General features: G+C 46.0%; 1 long non-coding RNA gene across 2 annotated transcripts; it reads right to left on the minus strand.

Moving 5' to 3' along the window:
• Window positions 1-6,020: 6,020 nt before the first annotated feature.
• On the minus strand, window positions 6,021-25,990 carry LOC127912932 (uncharacterized). 2 transcript variants are annotated; one of them, XR_008084144.1, is made up of 4 exons: window positions 25,857-25,990; window positions 25,009-25,194; window positions 8,654-9,552; window positions 6,021-8,345 (listed from the first exon to the last, which is right to left on the minus strand). It is a non-coding gene; the product is annotated as an uncharacterized LOC127912932 (long non-coding RNA). The 2 variants fall into 2 exon arrangements; XR_008084145.1 differs by having other exon boundaries at window positions 8,551-9,552.
• Window positions 25,991-26,385: the final 395 nt, after the last annotated feature.

Below are 26,385 nucleotides of genomic sequence, written 5' to 3' on the forward strand. Positions count from 1 at the left end.
GTCCATAGAATATATGACATATTGCATCGTTTTTTTTCTTCCAAACACACAGTCCGGCTGACAAACAGTTCTGTGACGAGGGGAAATGGAAATATGCAAATACAGCCTTTAACCAATCACAGATATATATGAGAGAGAGAGAGAGAGAGAGAGAGAGAGAGAGAGAGAGAGAGAGAAACAGAGAAACAGAGAAACAGAGAGAGACTACTGTGAGTCTCATCACCACCAACTAAGATTGGTGTTGAGCATTGATTTATCACCCATTTAATAATGTACATTATCACAATACAAATATAATACAGCCTTATAATGTACAAGAACGAGAACAGACAATCTAAGGCAATATGCTAGATTATTAGCATTAAGGTTCTTGCATTTTAGCGCTAAGAAAAATTAGCAGACTATACAAAGACATATCAAAAAAAATCTAAAAAATGAAAGTTAAATAGAGGAATTATTTCGTAAATTGTTTTAAATTCAAAGTCTGTATGATCATTTTTTAGTTGTTGTGTGGGGCAAATAGTTTGTTTGCTCCAAGTACTGACACAAATGCTTTAAAAAAAAAAGAGCATTACCTCATGGCTTGTATTCATTTAAAAAATCTTAACAAATCTTTGGAAATTTGCAAACGGGGATTTGATTTGATTCGTTTTGACATCCAGCTTTTATCAAAAGTGTGATGGATAAATTGTGATAAATCGAACACCAAAACAATGTGAATGCGCCCTTCTACGCGAGACAGAGCCCCATACCATAGAGTTACACACATGGAATCACTAAATTATAGCATCCCTATGCTCCAAAATGCTACTGTACCTCAGTGTCCAAAGAGAATGCTAGGATAAAGTACATTATTCCCCAAATCATTTGAGCGTAGAAATACTGATCTATCATCAGTTCCCCTTTGTCCATTAATTGTAATGTAAAGACTAAACTGATCCTAGATCAACACTCTTACTTTGACTGCTTTCTCTCCGTGACCAATCCTAGCAGTTACCATTAGGGAAGTACAAATAAAAACTGTTCTCAGACCAGGGCTTATAAGTAATTGAATCCATCAGGTTTTTGGGCAGTTCTAGACCATCCAATAAGAACCATATTCTACAGCTTCTCCCAGTGATGGACTGCATCCCAAAAGGGACTTCATTACATATATGGAGCACAACTTTTGACCGAGGCCCATAAATAAGGAACAGGATATCATTTGAGGTACACTTTTACAGCCTCTGCTGATCTGAGCTCAGCCAATGACAATACATCTGGGGTCGCAGCTTTTTCAAGTTTATTCTGATCTGAGGACAGCCATGACAATACATTCAATTTATCTCAGACCCTCATCAAATACATGTATTATGCTGTAAACACACACACACACACACACACACACACACACACACACACACACACACACACACACACACACACACACACACACGCACGCACGCACGCACGCACGCACGCACGCACGCACGCACGCACACACACACACACAGCGAGATGGCGTTGCATGTTTCTCTGAGGCTGATGGACTATCACATTGTCTGGGCTGCTAATAGGCTCTTTATCCGAGGCAGATTTAACAGTTTGGGGGCCGGTTTCATTTAAAACTGATGAAACACAGCTAAGTCCACCTCTGTCCTTCATTTTGTAATGAAAGGCTGGTAGAATTCATAACCCAATTTGCATGGGATATTTGGCTTGTTGTCCATAGTAATGTCTGGCTTAACATCAGAAATATCAACATTGCTAGCATGAGCGCCAGTCTGTTTGTGCCATCATGCCAACTCCTTGTCACTAATTGTCATGACAACATAGAGTTGACATTGGCAGCAATGGAGTAAGCAAGAACACAAATATACGGGACCAGGTGACAACCAGGTCACCATCCCCCATTACAGGGACGAGGGAATATGATGTCACCATCCCCCATTACAGGGACGAGGGAATATGATGTCACCATCCCCCATTACAGGGACGAGGGAATATGATGTCACCATCCCCCATTACAGGGACGAGGGAATATGATGTCACCATCCCCCATTACAGGGACGAGGGAATATGATGTCACCATCCCCCATTACAGGGACGAGGGAATATGATGTCACCATCCCCCATTACAGGGACGAGGGAATATGATGTCACCATCCCCCATTACAGGGACGAGGGAATATGATGTCACCATCCCCCATTACAGGGACGAGGGAATATGATGTCACCATCCCCCATTACAGGGACGAGGGAATATGATGTCACCATCCCCCATTACAGGGACGAGGGAATATGATGTCACCATCCCCCATTACAGGGACCAGGTGACATATGAGGTCACCATCCCCCATTACAGGGACGAGGGAATATGATGTCACCATCCCCCATTACAGGGACGAGGGAATATGATGTCACCATCCCCCATTACAGGGACGAGGGAATATGATGTCACCATCCCCCATTACAGGGACGAGGGAATATGATGTCACCATCCCCCATTACAGGGACGAGGGAATATGATGTCACCATCCCCCATTACAGGGACGAGGGAATATGATGTCACCATCCCCCATTACAGGGACGAGGAATATGATGTCACCATCCCCCATTACAGGGACGAGGGAATATGATGTCACCATCCCCCATTACAGGGACGAGGGAATATGATGTCACCATCCCCCATTACAGGGACGAGGGAATATGATGTCACCATCCCCCATTACAGGGACGAGGGAATATGATGTCACCATCCCCCATTACAGGGACGAGGGAATATGATGTCACCATCCCCCATTACAGGGACGAGGGAATATGATGTCACCATCCCCCATTACAGGGACGAGGGAATATGATGTCACCATCCCCCATTACAGGGACGAGGGAATATGATGTCACCATCCCCCATTACAGGGACGAGGGAATATGACTCCCCCATTACAGCGACTCTATGATGTCACCATCCCCCATTACAGGGACCGTGCTCCTATGATGCTCAGCACCCCATGCTCCTAGCGCTCCTAGCACCGTGCTCCTAGCGCTCCTAGCACTGTGCTCCTAGCGCTCCTAGCACCGTGCTCCTAGCGCTCCTAGCACCGTGCTCCTAGCGCTCCTAGCACCGTGCTCCTAGCGCTCCTAGCACTGTGCTCCTAGCGCTCCTAGCACTGTGCTCCTAGCGCTCCTAGCACCGTGCTCCTAGCGCTCCTAGCACTGTGCTCCTAGCACCGTGCTCCTAGCGCTCCTAGCACCGTGCTCCTAGCTCTCCTAGCACCAACCATCTGAACCACATAGTTGATTCCGTGGACTCCATCCAGTATTACCTACATAGTGCACTACTTTTGACCAGATCCCTATTGGCCCCAGACCAAAAAAAAATAGTGCACTATAAAGGGAACAGGCTGCCATTTGGGACACAGCCCATTACATGTGTGTCACCTATCCAGTCATGGCATACCAAGTGACTACTTAACCTGTTAAGAATCGACCCTCTACTTTTTCGAACATTCTGTTAAAAATCGACGCAACATTTCAGCGCCCTGCTACTCAGGCCAGGAATATAGTATATGCATATGATTAGTATGTGTGGATAGAAAACACTCAGACGTTTATAAAACTGGTTAAATCACCCCTGTGACTATAACAGAACGTGATGTTTCATCCCCCAAAGTGCAGGAAAATCTGATCACTGAAAATGGAAATAAATATCCTTGCGCTACTTCCAGGAATTGAATAAAGTGAACTGAATTAAATGAGGCCGAGGTTGCAGTGCCTACAGCTTCCACACGTTGTCTAGAGTCTTGTCATTTGATTCAGCTTTGATTCTTGGTCAAACTGAATCAAGGGAACCGATTCCCTCCGGTCTCTGACCGGATGTTTCACCGAGCTCTCTCCAGACATTTTCGAGCTGGACACCTATGCTCCTAATTGACATCGCCTCCTGATGAATTTTATCGCTTATTAACGTGTACTAATAAAGTTGCATTACAAAAGTATTTCTAAGTATTTTGTGAAAGTTTATCGCGACTTTTTGAATTTTAAAAAATGAGCGTTACGTTATGAAACGCTATTTTTTCCGTTTATCACAGTCTTCATAGATCGATATCTAGGCTATATATGGACCGATTTAATAAAAAAACCGACCCAATAGTGATTATGGGACATCTAGCGCTCCTGCCAACAAAGAAGATGGTCAAAGGTAATGAATGTTTTATATTTTATTTGTGCACTTTGCTGTAGCGCGACTATGCTAATTATTTTGTTTACGTCCCCTGCACCGTCTTTTGGGGTGTTACATGCTATCAGATAATAGCTTCTCATGCTTTCTCCTAAAAGCATTTTAAAAATCTGACTTGTTGCCTGGATTCACAACCAGTGTAGCTTTAATTCAATACCCTGCATGTGTATTTTAATGAACGTTTGAGTTTTAACTAATACTATTAGCATTTAGCGAAGCGCATTTGCATTTCCAGAGCTCTAGATGGGACGCCTCCAGTCAGGTAGGAGCAAGAGGTTAAAGGAAGGAAAGAAGAATTGGATAAGGGCCCAATCGGTCTCTGCTCTGTGGTCCGAGAGGGAATGGCTGCTTCCCGAAAGGCACACAGGATCAAGAGGGACTGGTCAACACACCAGTTACTGATGGGGCGAGGGAATATGATGCCATAGGGCTCAGGGCCTAAAGTAGTGCACTATGTAGGGAATAGTGTGCCATTTTATGACGCAAACCTATGTGTTAATATGAGGGTTGATACCCGGGGTTCAGCACCACACTCCCTACCTGCCGTCTCTAAACCCACGACAAACGCTGCAGCACGATCTGAGAGGGACGTTTAACCTTCTGTAGCTCAGTTGGTAGAGCATGGCGCTTGTAACGCCAGGGTAGTGGGTTCGATTCCCGGGACCACCCATATGTAGAATGTATGCACACATGACTGTAAGTCGCTTTGGATAAAAGTATCTGCTAAATGGCATATATTAACCAGTTTTAAAAAAACAAAAAAAAGTATCTGTGTTTTTTTTAATAGCGAGTCTGACGGACCACGGATCATAACACATGACCAGGAAAACAAAAACAAAAACAAAAACTACTGAAACCAACAACAACTAAAAAGACATAAAGATTCCTCATTATTATTATCATTATTGCTTGTTTACTTACATCGTACCGACGGACCAGAGCGGTTCGTCCCTAGCAGCTTGTACGAGGCACCGAGACTCCGAGGCACCGAGACTCCGAGGCACCGAGACTCGGATTCCGTTCGATCCTTTTTTGTTGAGTCATATAACTGTATATGGCTGTGTTGACTTGTGTCCTGTCTTTCTATCATGGCCAATATATGCTCAAGGCTATATGACCCCCCCACGACCCCCAACCCCACCCCACCCCACTAGAGCCTGGACAAAGATAACCCCACCCCACCCCACCCCACTAGAGCCTGGACAAAGATAACCCCACCCCACCCCACTAGAGCCTGGACAAAGATAACCCCACCCCACCCCACCCCACCCCACTAGAGCCTGGACAAAGATAACCCCACCCCACCCCACCCCACTAGAGCCTGGACAAAGATAACCCCACCCCACCCCACCCCACTAGAGCCTGGACAAAGATAACCCCACCCCACCCCACTAGAGCCTGGACAAAGATAACCCCACCCCACCCCACCCCACTAGAGCCTGGACAAAGATAACCCCACCCCACCCCACCCCACTAGAGCCTGGACAAAGATAACCCCACCCCACCCCACCCCACTAGAGCCTGGACAAAGATAACCCCACCCACTCCTGTACCATACCGGTGTGACTCTCCTCTTCTCAAACAAACAACACAAAACACACCACTCTTCTCTTATAGCAGATGGTAGTCCAGACCAGACAGGGACAAAACACACCACTCTTCTCTTATAGCAGATGGTAGTCCAGACCAGACAGGGACAAAACACACCACTCTTCTCTTATAGCAGATGGTAGTCCAGACCAGACAGGGACAAAACACACCACTCTTCTCTTATAGCAGATGGTAGTCCAGACAAAGGGACAAAACACACCACTCTTCTCTTATAGCAGATGGTAGTCCAGACCAGACAGGGACAAAACACACCACTCTTCTCTTATAGCAGATGGTAGTCCAGACCAGACAGGGACAAAACACACCACTCTTCTCTTATAGCAGATGGTAGTCCAGACCAGACAGGGACAAAACACACCACTCTTCTCTTATAGCAGATGGTAGTCCAGACCAGACAGGGACAAAACACACCACTCTTCTCTTATAGCAGATGGTAGTCCAGACCAGACAGGGACAAAACACACCACTCTTCTCTTATAGCAGATGGTAGTCCAGACCAGACAGGGACAAAACACACCACTCTTCTCTTATAGCAGATGGTAGTCCAGACCAGACAGGGACAAAACACACCACTCTTCTCTTATAGCAGATGGTAGTCCAGACCAGACAGGGACAAAACACACCACTCTTCTCTTATAGCAGATGGTAGTCCAGACCAGACAGGGACAAAACACACCACTCTTCTCTTATAGCAGATGGTAGTCCAGACCAGACAGGGACAAAACACACCACTCTTCTCTTATAGCAGATGGTAGTCCAGACCAGACAGGGACAAAACACACCACTCTTCTCTTATAGCAGATGGTAGTCCAGACCAGACAGGGACAAAACACACCACTCTTCTCTTATAGCAGATGGTAGTCCAGACCAGACAGGGACAAAACACACCACTCTTCTCTTATAGCAGATGGTAGTCCAGACCAGACAGGGACAAAACACACCACTCTTCTCTTATAGCAGATGGTAGTCCAGACCAGACAGGGACAAAACACACCACTCTTCTCTTATAGCAGATGGTAGTCCAGACCAGACAGGGACAAAACACACCACTCTTCTCTTATAGCAGATGGTAGTCCAGACCAGACAGGGACAAAACCCACGATGAATAGGAAATGGAACTCTGTTGTTAACTTGTATGTACAATCTGTCTGTATTTGGTTTTCCTTGAACCGTATAATATGATTTCAATATCTTCTGATGAAACTACCAGACCAAAGTTAAATCCATATTATTTCACATTGATAAGAGTATGACAAAACAGGTTATTTTTACTCACTTTCCACCGATTTACAAATAATCATCTTGTTTTGCTACGATAATAAATCTAACATAAAAAAAAAAAAAAAATCTATACAGAAAAATAAAACTTAATTTAATACACTATAAACCTTTTGACTAAATGTCTCTAATTATAATACAAAATAATAACTTTAAATCAAACCATTCATCTACTTTCCAAGATCGGTTTTCAAACCATTTCTCGTCAGCTTTCACTCATCATCGTCTTTACGAAAACAAAAACAAAACTACACAAAAAGAAGTCAGCTGTTCCACTCCCTCCCTCCGCTGTCCTCCAGGATCCAAAACGTAACATCACAGTCACAGTTTGCTGCCATTGTGGAACGCAGAAAACGTTAGAAGGTAGAATGGGTTGGAACGTGAGAGGAACCCGAAGAAGAAGTGGGGGATCAAAGCGAGGTGAAAAAAAAAAAAAAAAAAATAACAGTTGACATTTTCTTGAGATGAGATTGTAAAAATGGCAGCTGACCACTAAAGAATACATTCATCTGAGGAGGATCCCACTGCTGCCACCAGTCGTCAGTCAGTCAAACCAGAGGGGGAGGAGCCTCTATGGGGCCTCCAGGCAAAGAGCGAGGGGCCTACTGTCAATCACCCAGAGGGGGAGGGACCTTTTTGAAGGGGGAGGGGCCTATAGTCATACAGTAGATGGGAAGGGGTCTACAGTAACTCTGCGTCAATAACCAAGTGGGAAAGTGGTATTTACCACAAACGACAGGGAAACACCCCTCAAACTGGCGGTAAACTAACTAGTGGTAGACTCATCCATCATCCCTGAGCTCCTACTTCTCCCACATGCCGACCTCTGACGTCACTACTAAGGAAACACCCCTCAAACTGGCGGTAAACTAACTAGTGGTAGACTCATCCATCATCCCTGAGCTCCTACTTCTCCCACATGCCGACCTCTGACGTCACTACTAAGGAAACACCCCTCAAACTGGCGGTAAACTAACTAGTGGTAGACTCATCCATCATCCCTGAGCTCCTACTTCTCCCACATGCCGCCCTCTGACGTCACTACTAAGGAAACACCCCTCAAACTGGCGGTAAACTAACTAGTGGTAGACTCATCCATCATCCCTGAGCTCCTACTTCTCCCACATGCCGACCTCTGACGTCACCTACTAAGGAAACACCCCTCAAACTGGCGGTAAACTAACTAGTGGTAGACTCATCCATCATCCCTGAGCTCCTACTTCTCCCACATGCCGACCTCTGACGTCACTACTAAGGAAACACCCCTCAAACTGGCGGTAAACTAACTAGTGGTAGACTCATCCATCATCCCTGAGCTCTACTTCTCCCACATGCCGACCTCTGACGTCACTACTAAGGAAACACCCCTCAAACTGGCGGTAAACTAACTAGTGGTAGACTCATCCATCATCCCTGAGCTCATACTTCTCCCACATGCCGACCTCTGACGTCACTACTAAGGAAACACCCCTCAAACTGGCGGTAAACTAACTAGTGGTAGACTCATCCATCATCCCTGAGCTCATACTTCTCCCACATGCCGACCTCTGACGTCACTACTAAGGAAACACCCCTCAAACTGGCGGTAAACTAACTAGTGGTAGACTCATCCATCATCCCTGAGCTCCTACTTCTCCCACATGCCGCCCTCTGACGTCACTACTAAGGAAACACCCCTCAAACTGGCGGTAAACTAACTAGTGGTAGACTCATCCATCATCCCTGAGCTCCTACTTCTCCCACATGCCGACCTCTGACGTCACTACTAAGGAAACGACCTCGATAACAAGCGCTTTTCATGGCAGTTTAAATGCAACAAAACATTATTTATAAAAAGAAATCTATTAAAAAGGTTTTTGAACGTTATAATTTGTTTTACAAAGCTGTACTTTTAAGTTGATGGTTTGACGTAGCTTATTGGCCAATCAGCATTTCTCAACGAGTTCAAAGCACGTCCAACTGGTATGTCTGCCTTTTCCACTTAGTCATGAACCTAGCGTTAGTCACACTAACAGGAATGCAGGCTAGACAGACAGACAGACAGACAGACAGACAGACAGACAGACAGACAGACAGACAGACAGGCTCACGGGTTCTCCTTTAGAGAGGCATTTTAGGCTTGCCTCCCTAAACTCTGTGTGGTGCGGTGCTTTCGACCAGGGCCCTGGCTCTGAAGTCCAATAGAAGTCCCATCTTTGCTCTATCACCCCCCCCCCCCTCACCCCTGGGCCTCCCAGTAGGGGCAGATAAGAGGCACAGTTTATGCCAGGTGGGTGAGGTTGGAGATCGGGTTGGGCTGGGTAGAGCTGGGTCAGGACACTGCCAGGTCCATTCAAAGAGCCGTTGGTTGATAGGTTGAAGATGAACCAGCGAGCTCATTGGATCCTGGGTACTAGCATCAAGGTGCTGGTTGGCTGAACGCTCCACCAGGGTTAGCAGTATTTCTGTAAACATATGAAGACAAAGAAAGAGAGTGGTTTCATATACACTTTACACACATTTCACATACTTTTTACATGCCCATACAATTCACATACACTCAGATAGATTGATCCATTGTTATTTCATGATAAAAACTCACCTCTCCACACAGTTGACAGATGAACAGAGTATCAACCCTCAACATAATCACCTCTATACTCAAACTAATGGTCGACGGTTTGAATAATTAACATCATTTAAGTGCCAGTATAATTCCGATAGCTCGACGTTGAAATAAATCAAGTGATTTGAAACGTAACAGCCCGAAGTGCTCACGGACAATGAAACGGTACGCTGCTTCTCGGGTTAAATATTCATACTGGGTTAAAAGCAACAGAAGAGGTCAACAACATTCACTCTTTACTGACCTTGACCCCCCCCCCCCCTCCTCCCCTCATAGTAATGCAGCAATGGACTTGCCACCCCATGACAAACAATGTCAATATTAAACAAGTTACTTACTCACTTATACCCATTAAAGGGATACTTGGGGATTTTGTCAAATAGACCCTTTATCTTAGTTCCCCGGAGTCACATGAACTCCTGGATACGATTGTTATGTCTCTGTGTCCAGCATGAAGGAAGTTGAGAGGTAATTTCGCAAAACCAATGCTAACTGGCGTTGCGCTAACACTAGTTTGCAGCCTTCTTCAAACGTCACACAGAGACTAAAATGGTATCCCACGAGTTTATCTGACTCTGGGGAAGTAGATAACAGGGCCTCATTGCCAAAATCCTGAAGTATTCCTTTAATTGTATATAATTGGAAAGATTAAATTCTCCCAGCTATCGATAAGATCTTTTTGGAATGTTTAGATCAACAGAACTTTGGCCTTTTACGTCTAGGGTATATTTTATTTATTTATTTATTTCACCTTTATTTAACCAGGTAGGCTAGTTGAGAACAAGTTCTCATTTGCAACTGAGACCTGGACAAGATAAAGCAAAGCAGTGCGGCAAAAACAACAACACAGAGTTACACGTGGGATAAAACAAAACATACAGTCAATAACACAATAGAAAAAATCTATATACAGTGTGTGCAAATGAAGTAAGGAGGTAAGGCAATAACTAGGCCGTGGTGGCGAAATAATTACAATTTAGCAATTAACACTGGAGTGATGTGTAGATGAGGATGAGCAAGTAGAAATACTGGTGTGCAAAAGAGCAGAAAAACAAAAATAAATATGAGGATGTGGTAGGTAGTTGGTTGGATGGGCTGTTTACAGGCACAGTGATCTGTGAGCTGCTCTGATAGCCGACGCCTAAAGTTAGTGAGGGAGATATAAGTCTCCAACTTCAGTGATTTTTGCAATTCGTTCCAGTCTTTGGCAGCAGAGAACTGGAAGGAAAGGCGGCTAAAGGTGTTGGCTTTGGGGGATGACCAGTGAAATATACCTGCTGGAGCGCGTCCTACGGGTGGGTGTTGCTATAGTGACCAGTGAGCTGAGATAAGGCAGAGCTTTACGTGCAAAGACTCATAGATGACCTGGAGCCAGTGGGTTTGGTGACGAATATGTAGCGAGGACCAGCCAACAAGAGCATACAGGTCGCAGTGCTGGGTAGTAATATGGGGCTTTGGTGACAAAACGGATGGCAAGTTAGAACCGTCCAGAGTAGTGATGCTAGTCGGGCAGGTGCGTGCGGGCAGCGATCGGTTGAAGAGCATGCATTTAGTTTTACTAGCATTTAAGAGCAGTTGGAGGCCACAGAAGGAGAGTTGTATGGCGTTGAAGCTCGTTTGGAGGTTTGTTAACACAGTGTCCAAAGAGGGGCCAGATGTATGCAGAATGGTGTTGTCTGCATAGAGGTGGATCAGAGAGTCACCAGCAGCAAGAGCAACATCATTGATATATACAGAGAAAAGAGTCGGCCCGAGAATTGAACCCTGTGGCACCCCCATAGAGACTGCCAGACGTCTGGACAATAGGCCCTCCGATTTGACACACTGAACTCTGTCTGAGAAGTAGTTGGTGAACCAGGCGAGGCAGTCATTAGAGAAACCAAGGCTGTTGAGTCTGAGGAATGCGGTGAGTGACAGAGTCGAAAGCCTTGGTCAGGTCGATAGAGACTTTTATCTCCCAAGGCTGTTGAGTCAGAATTACCGATATTAAATGGCTTGAAAAGGGTAAAACCCTGATACATTTTAAACTTTGTTTGACAGGTGGTTCTGAAAGGCCATGAAATAACCTTTCAAATGATATACAATATAACAAACTTTGAAAGCACCAGCAACAACTATTAAAAAAAAAAAAAAAATCACCCATATTGTGACACAGTGTGCGTCCCAAACGCCACCTAAAAGTAGCGTACTATATAGGGAATAGGGCGCCATTTGGGAGGGTGTTCCATTTGTGTACTACTCAGTCTGGCCACTACTAAGTGCACACTGCTACTAATGACATCATCATCATCATCTCAGCCTGGGTCAAGCCCCATAACTTTAGCTAGCATTATCACATCATAAAGCTAATTAGACTAAATTATTCACTAGGTGTTGTAGGGAGAAGGGGCTCAATGAAGTATTACCTAGGCAGGACAGGCAGAAACTGCATCCTATGTGGCACCCTTTTCCCTATATAGTGCACTACTTTTGACCAGGACTGACACCCTTTTCCCTATATAGTGCACTACTTTTGACCAGGACTGGCACCCTTTTCCCTATATAGTGCACTACTTTTGACCAGGACTGGCACCCTTTTCCCTATATAGTGCACTACTTTTGACCAGGACTGGCACCCTTTTCCCTATATAGTGCACTACTTTTGACCAGGACTGGCACCCTTTTCCCTATATAGTGCACTACTTTTGACCAGGACTGGCACCCTTTTCCATATTAGTGCACTACTTTGCCATTTAGAATGCATCCTGGGTCTTGCTATTAGTCATTCCTACTTGTAAATGCTTTTGGTCCTATATGGGACCGCGTCCCCATGTTCCTGTTTACTACTAAACTCCTACGGGCTCCATTGTGTTTGTTTAGAACCAGTTAACACACTGTGTTATGTCATGATGACCACTGACAGCGGTCTTCTCGGGGGCCCTCATTAGACCCCAGGGGCCCTCATTAGACCCCGGGGGCCCTCGTTAGACCCCGGGGGGCCCTCTTAAGACCCCGGGGGGCCCTCGTTAGACTGCAGGGGCCCTCGTTAGACCACGGGGGGCCCTCGTTAGACCCTGGGGGGCCCTCGTTAGACCCCAGGGGCCCTCGTTAGACCCCGGGGGGCCCTCGTTAGACCCCGGGGGGCCCTCGTTAGACCCCGGGGGGCCCTCGTTAGACCCCTAGTTTTGTCTATGAGCTGGAGACTGTTATGTTAAACACACTGCATTCGGGAAAAGTTTTCAGACCTTTACAGTTTCCACGTTTTGATACGTTACATCCTTATTCTAAAATGTATCAAATACCCCCCCCCTCATCAATCGACACACAAAATAACATAATGACAAAGCGAAAACAGGTTTTTAGAAATGTTCGCTAAATTATTTAAAACATTTAATTATTAAAAAACACCAAAAAAATCCACCCCCCCGACCAAGACTCTTCCTAGAGCTGGACGCCCGGACAAACATGACCAAGAACCCGATGGTCACTCTGAGAGAGCTCTAGAGTTCCTCTGTGGAGATGGAAGAACCTTCCAGAAGGACAACCATCTATGTAGCAACCACCCAAATATAGGTGTGCCAAGCTTGTAACGTCATACCCAAGAAGACTTGATGCTGTAATCGCTGCCAAAGGTGCTTCAACAAAGTACTGATTAAAGGGTCTGAATACTTATGTAGATGTGATATCAGTTTTTATTTTGTTTTTTTCTAACATTTCTAAAAACCTATTTTTGCTTTGTCATTATGGGCTATTGTGATGTCATTATGGGCTTTTGTGATGTCATTATGGGCTATTGTGATGTCATTATGGGTGTGTAGATTGATGAGGGTGGAAAAAACGATTTAATCCATTTTAGAATAAGGATGTAATGTAACAAAATGTGAAAAAAGTCAAGGGGTCTGAATACTTACCGAATGCACTGTATATCCCTACCATGGTGGACTATAGGAGTTGTAAACCTTATGTACACTGAGTATACAAAACATTAAGAAACTCTTTCCATGATATAGACTGACCAGGTGAATCCAGGAGAAATATATGATCTCTAAGTGATGTCACTTGTTAAATACACTTCCATCAGTGTAGATGAAGGGGAGGATGACAGGTTAAAGAAGGATTTTAATTCCAGCTGTTATTCTATAGGCTGGGATCAGTACTATACAGCTGTTATTCTATAGGCTGGGATGATACAGCTGTTATTCTATAGGCTGGGATCATACAGCTGTTATTCTATAGGCTGGGATCAGTACTATACAGCTGTTATTCTATAGGCTGGGATCATACAGCTGTTATTCTATAGGCTGGGATCAGTACTATACAGCTGTTATTCTATAGGCTGGGATCATACAGCTGTTATTCTATAGGCTGGGATCAGTACTATACAGCTGTTATTCTATAGGCTGGGATCAGTACTATACAGCTGTTATTCTATAGGCTGGGATCAGTACTATACAGCTGTTATTCTATAGGCTGGGATCAGTACTATACAGCTGTTATTCTATAGGCTGGGATCAGTACTATACAGCTGTTATTCTGTAGGCTGGGATCAGTACTATACAGCTGTTATTCTATAGGCTGGGATCAGTACTATACAGCTGTTATTCTATAGGCTGGGATCAGTACTATACAGCTGTTATTCTATAGGCTGGGATCAGTACTATACAGCTGTTATTCTATAGGCTGGGATCAGTACTATACAGCTGTTATTCTATAGGCTGGGATCATACAGCTGTTATTCTATAGGCTGGGATCAGTACAATACAGCTGTTATTCTATAGGCTGGGATCAGTACAATACAGCTGTTATTCTATAGGCTGGGATCATACAGCTGTTATTCTATAGGCTGGGATCAGTACTATACAGCTGTTATTCTATAGGCTGGGATCAGTACTATACAGCTGTTATTCTATAGGCTGGGATCAGTACTATACAGCTGTTATTCTATAGGCTGGGATCATACAGCTGTTATTCTATAGGCTGGGATCAGTACTATACAGCTGTTATTCTATAGGCTGGGATCATACAGCTGTTATTCTATAGGCTGGGATCATACAGCTGTTATTCTATAGGCTGGGATCAGTACTATACAGCTGTTATTCTATAGGCTGGGATCAGTACTATACAGCTGTTATTCTATAGGCTGGGATCATACAGCTGTTATTCTATAGGCTGGGATCATACAGCTGTTATTCTATAGGCTGGGATCAGTACTATACAGCTGTTATTCTGTAGGCTGGGATCAGTACTATACAGCTGTTATTCTATAGGCTGGGATCAGTACTATACAGCTGTTATTCTATAGGCTGGGATCATACAGCTGTTATTCTATAGGCTGGGATCAGTACTATACAGCTGTTATTCTATAGGCTGGGATCAGTACTATACAGCTGTTATTCTATAGGCTGGGATCAGTACTATACAGCTGTTATTCTATAGGCTGGGATCAGTACTATACAGCTGTTATTCTATAGGCTGGGATCATACAGCTGTTATTCTATAGGCTGGGATCAGTACTATACAGCTGTTATTCTATAGGCTGGGATCAGTACTATACAGCTGTTATTCTATAGGCTGGGATCATACAGCTGTTATTCTATAGGCTGGGATCAGTACTATACAGCTGTTATTCTATAGGCTGGGATCAGTACTATACAGCTGTTATTCTATAGGCTGGGATCAGTACTATACAGCTGTTATTCTATAGGCTGGGATCAGTACAGCTGTTATTCTACAGGCTGGGATCATATACAGCTGTTATTCTATAGGCTGGGATCAGAACTATACAGCTGTTATTCTATAGGCTGGGATCATACAGCTGTAATTCTATACTACAAGAGGATTTTTCTGTAGGCAAATCAAATCAAACTTTATTATACAACAAGTGTTGTCAATGTGTTATGCTATATTACAGAGGATTTTCCAGTACAAATCAAATCAAACTATTATACAACAAGTGTTGAGTCAATGTGGAGGCTATATACAGGGGTACCAGTACAGAGTCAATGTGGAGACTATATACAGGGGTACCAGTACAGAGTCAATGTGGAGACTATATACAGGGGTACCGGTACAGAGTCAATGTGGAGACTATATACAGGGGTACTGGTACAGAGTTAATGTGGAGGCTATATACAGGGGTACTGGTACAGAGTCAATGTGGAGACTATATACAGGGGTACTGGTACAGAGTTAATGTGGAGGCTTTATACAGGGGGTACCGGAACAGAGTCAATGTGGAGACTATATACAGGGGTACTGGTACAGAGTTAATGTGGAGGCTTTATACAGGGGGTACCGGTACAGAGTCAATGTGGAGGCTATATACAGGGGGTACCGGTACAGAGTCAATGTGGAGGCTATATACAGGTGGTACCGGTACAGAGTCAATGTGGAGGCTATATACAGGGGTACTGGTACAGAGTCAATGTGGAGGCTATATACAGGGGGTACTGGTACAGAGTTAATGTGGAGGCTTTATACAGGGGTACTGGTACAGAGTTAATGTGGAGGCTTTATACAGGGGGTACCGGTACAGAGTCAATGTGGAGACTATATACAGGGGTACTGGTACAGAGTCAATGTGGAGACTATATACAGGGGGTACCGGTACAGAGTCAATGTGGAGGCTATATACAGGGGTACTGGTACAGAGTTAATGTGGAGGCTATATACAGGGGTACTGGTACAGAGTCAATGTGGAGGCTATATACAGGGGTACTGGTACAGAGTTAATGTGGAGGCTATATACAGGGGTACCAGTACAGAGTTAATGTGAGGCTATATACAGGGGTACTGGTACAGAGTTAATGTGGAGGCTATATACAGGGGTACTGGTACAGAGTCAATGTGGAGGCTATATACAGGGGTACTGGTACAGAGTTAATGTGGAGGCTTTATACAGGGGTACCGGTACAGAGTCAATGTGGAGACTATATACAGGGGGTACCGGTACAGAGTCAATGTGGAGGCTATATACAGGGGGTACCGGTACAGAGTCAATGTGGAGGCTATATACAGGGGGTACCGGTACAGAGTCAATGTGGAGGATATATACAGGGGGTACCGGTACAGAGTCAATGTGGAGACTATATACAGGGGGTACCGGTACAGAGTCAATGTGGAGGATATATACAGGGGGTACTGGTACAGAGTCAATGTGGAGGCTATATACAGGGGGTACCGGTACAGAGTCAATGTGGAGGATATATACAGGGGGTACTGGTACAGAGTCAATGTGGAGGCTATATACAGGGGGTACCAGTCCAGAGTCAATGTGGAGGCTATATACAGGGGGTACCGGTACAGAGTCAATGTGGAGGCTATATACAGGGGGTACCGGTACAGAGTTAATGTGGAGGCTTTATACAGGGGGTACCGGTACAGAGTTAATGTGGAGACTATATACAGGGGGTACCAGTACAGAGTCAGTGTGGAGGCTATATACAGGGGTACCGGTACAGAGTCTATGTGGAGGTTATATACAGGGGTACTGGTACAGAGTTAATGTGGAGGCTATATACAGGGGTACCGGTACAGAGTCAATGTGGAGGCTATATACAGGGTGTTACGGTACAGAGTCAATGTGGAGGCTATATACAGGGGGTACTGGTACAGAGTCAATGTGGAGGATATATACAGGGGTACTGGTACAGAGTCAATGTGGAGGCTATATACAGGGGTACCAGTCCAGAGTCAATGTGGAGGCTATATACAGGGGTACCGGTACAGAGTCAATGTGGAGGCTATATACAGGGGTACCGGTACAGAGTTAATGTGGAGGCTTTATACAGGGGTACCGGTACAGAGTTAATGTGGAGACTATATACAGGGGTACCAGTACAGAGTCAGTGTGGAGGCTATATACAGGGGGTACCGGTACAGAGTCTATGTGGAGGTTATATACAGGGGTACTGGTACAGAGTTAATGTGGAGGCTATATACAGGGGTACCGGTACAGAGTCAATGTGGAGGCTATATACAGGGTGTACGGTACAGAGTCAATGTGGAGGCTATATACAGGGGGTACCGGTACAGAGTCAATGTGGAGCTATATACAGGGGGTACCGGTACAGAGTCAATGTGGAGCTATATACAGGGGGTACCGGTACAGAGTTAATGTGGAGGATATATACAGGGGTACCGGTACAGAGTCAATGTGGAGGATATATACAGGGGTACCGGTACAGAGTCAATGTGGAGGATATATACAGGGGGTACCGGTACAGAGTCAATGTGGAGACTATATACAGGGGGTACCGGTACAGAGTCAATGTGGAGACTATATACAGGGGGTACCGGTACAGAGTCAATGTGGAGGCTATATACAGGGGTACCGGTACAGAGTCTATGTGGAGACTATATACAGGGGGTACCGGTACAGAGTCAATGTGGAGGCTATATACAGGGGGTACTGGTACAGAGTTAATGTGGAGACTATATACAGGGGTACCGGTACAGAGTCAATGTGGAGGCTATATACAGGGGGTACCGGTACAGAGTCAATGTGGAGGCTATATACAGGGGTACCGGTACAGAGTCAATGTGGAGGCTATATACAGGGGGTACCGGTACAGAGTTAATGTGGAGGCTATATACAGGGGGCACCGGTACAGAGTTAATGTGGAGACTATATACAGGGGTACCAGTACAGAGTCAGTGTGGAGGCTATATACAGGGGGTACCGGTACAGAGTCTATGTGGAGGTTATATACAGGGGGTACTGGTACAGAGTTAATGTGGAGGCTATATACAGGGGTACCGGTACAGAGTCAATGTGGAGGCTATATACAGGGTGTTACGGTACAGAGTCAATGTGGAGGCTATATACAGGGGTACTGGTACAGAGTCAATGTGGAGGCTATATACAGGGGGTACCGGTACAGAGTCAATGTGGAGGATATATACAGGGGTACTGGTACAGAGTCAATGTGGAGGCTATATACAGGGGGTACCAGTCCAGAGTCAATGTGGAGGCTATATACAGGGGTACCGGTACAGAGTCAATGTGGAGGCTATATACAGGGGGTACCGGTACAGAGTTAATGTGGAGGCTATATACAGGGGGTACCGGTACAGAGTTAATGTGGAGGCTTTATACAGGGGGTACCGGTACAGAGTTAATGTGGAGACTATATACAGGGGTACCAGTACAGAGTCAGTGTGGAGGCTATATACAGGGGTACCGGTACAGAGTCTATGTGGAGGTTATATACAGGGGGTACTGGTACAGAGTTAATGTGGAGGCTATATACAGGGGGTACCGGTACAGAGTTAATGTGGAGACTATATACAGGGGTACCAGTACAGAGTCAGTGTGGAGGCTATATACAGGGGGTACCGGTACAGAGTCTATGTGGAGGTTATATACAGGGGGTACTGGTACAGAGTTAATGTGGAGGCTATATACAGGGGTACCGGTACAGAGTCAATGTGGAGGCTATATACAGGGTGTTACGGTACAGAGTCAATGTGGAGGCTATATACAGGGGTACTGGTACAGAGTCAATGTGGAGGCTATATACAGGGGGTACCGGTACAGAGTCAATGTGGAGGATATATACAGGGGGTACTGGTACAGAGTCAATGTGGAGGCTATATACAGGGGGTACCAGTCCAGAGTCAATGTGGAGGCTATATACAGGGGGTACCGGTACAGAGTCAATGTGGAGGCTATATACAGGGGGTACCGGTACAGAGTTAATGTGGAGGCTTTATACAGGGGGTACCGGTACAGAGTTAATGTGGAGACTATATACAGGGGGTACCAGTACAGAGTCAGTGTGGAGGCTATATACAGGGGGTACCGGTACAGAGTCTATGTGGAGGTTATATACAGGGGGTACTGGTACAGAGTTAATGTGGAGGCTATATACAGGGGTACCGTACAGAGTTAATGTGGAGGCTATATACAGGGGGTACCGGTACAGAGTTAATGTGGAGACTATATACAGGGGTACCAGTACAGAGTCAGTGTGGAGGCTATATACAGGGGGTACCGGTACAGAGTCTATGTGGAGGTTATATACAGGGGGTACTGGTACAGAGTTAATGTGGAGGCTATATACAGGGGGTACCGGTACAGAGTCAATGTGGAGGCTATATACAGGGTGTTACGGTACAGAGTCAATGTGGAGGCTATATACAGGGGGTACTGGTACAGAGTCAATGTGGAGGCTATATACAGGGGTACCGGTACAGAGTCAATGTGGAGGATATATACAGGGGTACTGGTACAGAGTCAATGTGGAGGCTATATACAGGGGGTACCAGTCCAGAGTCAATGTGGAGGCTATATACAGGGGTACCGGTACAGAGTCAATGTGGAGGCTATATACAGGGGTACCGGTACAGAGTTAATGTGGAGGCTTTATACAGGGGGTACCGGTACAGAGTTAATGTGGAGACTATATACAGGGGTACCAGTACAGAGTCAGTGTGGAGGCTATATACAGGGGGTACCGGTACAGAGTCTATGTGGAGGTTATATACAGGGGGTACTGGTACAGAGTTAATGTGGAGGCTATATACAGGGGGTACCGGTACAGAGTTAATGTGGAGACTATATACAGGGGGTACCAGTACAGAGTCAGTGTGGAGGCTATATACAGGGGGTACCGGTACAGAGTCTATGTGGAGGTTATATACAGGGGTACTGGTACAGAGTTAATGTGGAGGCTATATACAGGGGGTACCGGTACAGAGTTAATGTGGAGGCTATATACAGGGGGTACCGGTACAGAGTTAATGTGGAGACTATATACAGGGGTACCAGTACAGAGTCAGTGTGGAGGCTATATACAGGGGGTACCGGTACAGAGTCTATGTGGAGGTTATATACAGGGGGTACTGGTACAGAGTTAATGTGGAGGCTATATACAGGGGGTACCGGTACAGAGTCAATGTGGAGGCTATATACAGGGTGTTACGGTACAGAGTCAATGTGGAGGCTATATACAGGGGGTACTGGTACAGAGTCAATGTGGAGGCTATATACAGGGGGTACCGGTACAGAGTCAATGTGGAGGATATATACAGGGGGTACTGGTACAGAGTCAATGTGGAGGCTATATACAGGGGGTACCAGTCCAGAGTCAATGTGGAGGCTATATACAGGGGGTACCGGTACAGAGTCAATGTGGAGGCTATATACAGGGGGTACCGGTACAGAGTTAATGTGGAGGCTTTATACAGGGGTACCGGTACAGAGTTAATGTGAGACTATATACAGGGGGTACCAGTACAGAGTCAGTGTGGAGGCTATATACAGGGGTACCGGTACAGAGTCTATGTGGAGGTTATATACAGGGGGTACTGGTACAGAGTTAATGTGGAGGCTATATACAGGGGGTACCGGTACAGAGTCAATGTGGAGGCTATATACAGGGTGTTACGGTACAGAGTCAATGTGGAGGCTATATACAGGGGGTACCGGTACAGAGTCAATGTGGAGGCTATATACAGGGGGTACCGGTACAGAGTCAATGTGGAGGCTATATACAGGGGGTACCGGTACAGAGTTAATGTGGAGGATATATACAGGGGGTACCGGTACAGAGTCAATGTGGAGGATATATACAGGGGGTACCGGTACAGAGTCAATGTGGAGGATATATACAGGGGTACCGGTACAGAGTCAATGTGGAGACTATATACAGGGGGTACCGGTACAGAGTCAATGTGAGACTATATACAGGGGGTACCGGTACAGAGTCAATGTGGAGGCTATATACAGGGGGTACCGGTACAGAGTCTATGTGGAGACTATATACAGGGGTACCGGTACAGAGTCAATGTGGAGGCTATATACAGGGGTACTGGTACAGAGTTAATGTGGAGACTATATACAGGGGGTACCGGTACAGAGTCAATGTGGAGGCTATATACAGGGGGTACCGGTACAGAGTCAATGTGGAGGCTATATACAGGGGGTACCGGTACAGAGTCAATGTGGAGGCTATATACAGGGGGTACCGGTACAGAGTTAATGTGGAGGCTTTATACAGGGGGTACCGGTACAGAGTTAATGTGGAGACTATATACAGGGGGTACCAGTACAGAGTCAGTGTGGAGGCTATATACAGGGGGTACCGGTACAGAGTCTATGTGGAGGTTATATACAGGGGGTACTGGTACAGAGTTAATGTGGAGGCTATATACAGGGGGTACCGGTACAGAGTCAATGTGGAGGCTATATACAGGGTGTTACGGTACAGAGTCAATGTGGAGGCTATATACAGGGGGTACCGGTACAGAGTCAATGTGGAGGCTATATACAGGGGGTACCGGTACAGAGTCAATGTGGAGGCTATATACAGGGGTACCGGTACAGAGTTAATGTGGAGGATATATACAGGGGTACCGTACAGAGTCAATGTGGAGGATATATACAGGGGTACCGGTACAGAGTCAATGTGGAGGATATATACAGGGGGTACCGGTACAGAGTCAATGTGGAGACTATATACAGGGGGTACCGGTACAGAGTCAATGTGGAGACTATATACAGGGGGTACCGGTACAGAGTCAATGTGGAGGCTATATACAGGGGGTACCGGTACAGAGTCTATGTGGAGACTATATACAGGGGGTACCGGTACAGAGTCAATGTGGAGGCTATATACAGGGGGTACCGGTACAGAGTCAATGTGGAGGCTATATACAGGGGGCACCAGTACAGAGTCAATGTGGAGGCTATATACAGGGGGTACTGGTACAGAGTTAATGTGGAGACTATATACAGGGGTACTGGTACAGAGTCAATGTGGAGGATATATACAGGGGTACCGGTACAGAGTCAATGTGGAGGATATACAGGGGGCACCAGTACAGAGTCAATGTGGAGGCTATATACAGGGGTACTGGTACAGAGTTAATGTGGAGACTATATACAGGGGGTACCGGTACAGAGTCAATGTGGAGGCTATATACAGGGGGCACCAGTACAGAGTCAATGTGGAGGCTATATACAGGGGTACTGGTACAGAGTTAATGTGGAGACTATATACAGGGGTACCGGTACAGAGTCAATGTGGAGGCTATATACAGGGGGTACCGGTACAGAGTCAATGTGGAGGCTATATACAGGGGGTACCAGTACAGAGTCAATGTGGAGGCTATATACAGGGGTACTGGTACAGAGTCAATGTGGAGGCTATATACAGGGGGTACCGGTACAGAGTCAATGTGGAGGCTATATACAGGGGGTACTGGTACAGAGTCAATGTGGAGGCTATATACAGGGGGTACTGTTACAGAGTCAATGTGGAGGCTATATACAGGGGGTACTGGTACAGAGTCAATGTGGAGATTATATACAGGGGGTACCGGTACAGAGTCAATGTGGAGGCTATATACAGGGGGTACTGTTACAGAGTCAATGTGGAGGCTATATACAGGGGGTACTGTTACAGAGTCAATGTGGAGGCTATATACAGGGGGTACTGGTACAGGGTCAATGTGGAGACTATATACAGGGGGTACCGGTACAGAGTCAATGTGGAGGCTATATACAGGGGGTACTGGTACAGAGTCAATGTGGAGGCTATATACAGGGGGTACTGGTACAGGGTCAATGTGGAGGCTATATACAGGGGGTACTGGTACAGGGTCAATGTGGAGACTATATACAGGGGGTACCGGTACAGAGTCAATGTGGAGGCTATATACAGAGGAGTACTGGTACAGAGTCAATGTGGAGGTTATATACAGGGGGTACTGGTACAGAGTTAATGTGGAGGCTATATACAGGGGGTACCGGTACAGAGTCAATGTGGAGGCTATATACAGGGGGTACCGGTACAGAGTCAATGTGGAGGCTATATACAGGGGGTACCGGTACAGAGTTAATGTGGAGGATATATACAGGGGGTACCGGTACAGAGTCAATGTGGAGGATATATACAGGGGGTACCGGTACAGAGTCAATGTGGAGGATATATACAGGGGGTACCGGTACAGAGTCAATGTGGAGACTATATACAGGGGGTACCGGTACAGAGTCAATGTGGAGACTATATACAGGGGGTACCGGTACAGAGTCAATGTGGAGGCTATATACAGGGGGTACCGGTACAGAGTCTATGTGGAGACTATATACAGGGGGTACCGGTACAGAGTCAATGTGGAGGCTATATACAGGGGGTACCGGTACAGAGTCAATGTGGAGGATATATACAGGGGGCACCAGTACAGAGTCAATGTGGAGGCTATATACAGGGGGTACTGGTACAGAGTTAATGTGGAGACTATATACAGGGGGTACCGGTACAGAGTCAATGTGGAGGCTATATACAGGGGCACCAGTACAGAGTCAATGTGGAGGCTATATACAGGGGTACTGGTACAGAGTTAATGTGGAGACTATATACAGGGGGTACCGGTACAGAGTCAATGTGGAGGCTATATACAGGGGGTACCGGTACAGAGTCAATGTGGAGGCTATATACAGGGGGTACCAGTACAGAGTCAATGTGGAGGCTATATACAGGGGGTACTGGTACAGAGTCAATGTGGAGGCTATATACAGGGGGTACCGGTACAGAGTCAATGTGGAGGCTATATACAGGGGGTACTGGTACAGAGTCAATGTGGAGGCTATATACAGGGGGTACTGTTACAGAGTCAATGTGGAGGCTATATACAGGGGGTACTGGTACAGAGTCAATGTGGAGATTATATACAGGGGGTACCGGTACAGAGTCAATGTGGAGGCTATATACAGGGGGTACTGTTACAGAGTCAATGTGGAGGCTATATACAGGGGGTACTGTTACAGAGTCAATGTGGAGGCTATATACAGGGGGTACTGGTACAGAGTCAATGTGGAGGCTATATACAGGGGTACCGGTACAGAGTCAATGTGGAGGCTATATACAGGGGGTACTGGTACAGGGTCAATGTGGAGACTATATACAGGGGGTACCGGTACAGAGTCAATGTGGAGGCTATATACAGGGGGTACTGGTACAGAGTCAATGTGGAGGCTATATACAGGGGGTACTGGTACAGGGTCAATGTGGAGACTATATACAGGGGGTACTGGTACAGAGTCAATGTACACTACACACACATGGATCTTCTATTGTAGATATGTGGCCTGAGGGAAAACACTTAAATGTGTTGTGAACGTTTTGTAATGTTTTTAAATAATATAAATTATTATATTATATTATTATTATTATTATTATTATTATATTAGTATAAATTAAATTAATTAAATTCTATAATTTTGCTGGACAAATACAAAACATTAGGAAAGTGTTCCTAATGGTTAGTTATAACTGCTTATGAAGGGTGATGTGTGCTTTATGTAGTGTACCGGTTCTTGTCCCATGGAGGTGATCTCAGGTGAGGTGATGTCCATCTGTCCAGCCATCTGACCCATGCTTGCTGTGGTTGCCATTGAGACGTTGTGTTTCATTCCGTTGCCGTTGTACATGGCCGCGCCCCGTTAGTCTGCTGCTGCTGGGCGAACTGGGGCGGAGACTGCTGAGTACTGAACATACTGGAGGAGAGAGAGAGAGAGAGAGAGAGAGAGAGAGAGAGAGAGAGAGAGAGAGAGAGAGAGAGAGAGAGAGAGAGAGAGAGAGAGAGAGAGAGAGAGAGAGAGAGAGAGAGAGAGAGAGAGAGAGAGAGAGAGAGAGAGAGAGAGAGAGAGAGAGAGAGAGAGAGAGAGAGAGAGAGAGAGAGAGAGAGAGAGAGAGAGAGAGAGAGAGAGAGAGAGAGAGAGAGAGAGAGAGAGAGAGAGAGAGAGAGAGAGAGATACAGGGAGAGAGAGATACAGGGAGAGAGAGCGAGACATAGAGAGAGAGAGACAGACACACAGAGAGAGCGAGACAGAGGAGAGATACAGAGAGAGAGAGAGAGAGAGAGAGAGAGAGAGAGAGAGAGAGAGAGAGAGAGAGAGAGAGAGAGAGAGAGAGAGAGAGAGAGAGAGAGAGAGAGAGAGAGAGATACAGGGAGAGAGATACAGGGAGAGACAGACACACAGAGAGAGCGAGACAGAGGGAGAGATACAGAGAGAGAGAGAGAGAGAAAAAGCGAGTGAGTGAGGTTGGTTTTATACTCAACTATAGAGAATGAGTGGCCTTGTGGTTAGTGTCTGCCCTGAGATCGTTCCCTGGTTGAGTCATACCAAAGACTGTATTAATGGAACCGGGAACTCACCATTGTGGAACTCAGCATTAAGGACTTGGAACTCAGCATTGTGGAACCCAACATTAAGGACGTGGAACTCTGCATTAAGGATGTGGAACTCAACATTAAGGAGGTGATTGAGCGTCCTGTCCAGGGGGTGTAGCTACTAGTTAATATGTTCCATCTTTACAACCTCAGTTTATTAACAGTCACTCTGTGACGTCCCCCATCTCCCCTCTCCCATCTCCCCTCTCCTCATCTCCCCCTCTCCCTCTCCCTCTCCCATCTCCCCCCTCTCCATCTCCCTCATCTCCCATCTCCCCCATCTCCCTCATCTCCCATCTCCCCCTCTCCATCTCCCTCATCTCCCCCTCTCCTCTCCCATCTCCCCCTCTCCATCTCCCTCATCTCCCCTCTCCCATCTCCCTCATCTCCCCCTCTCCCATCTCCCCCTCTCCCCTCTCCATCTCCCTCATCTCCCTCTCCCCATCTCCCCTCTCCCATCTCCCCCTCTCCCATCTCCCCATCTCCTCATCTCCCCCTCTCCCATCTCCCCATC

The sequence above is a fragment of the Oncorhynchus keta genome, chromosome 28 (assembly GCF_023373465.1).
Source record: "Oncorhynchus keta strain PuntledgeMale-10-30-2019 chromosome 28, Oket_V2, whole genome shotgun sequence".
Lineage (NCBI taxonomy): Eukaryota > Metazoa > Chordata > Actinopteri > Salmoniformes > Salmonidae > Oncorhynchus > Oncorhynchus keta.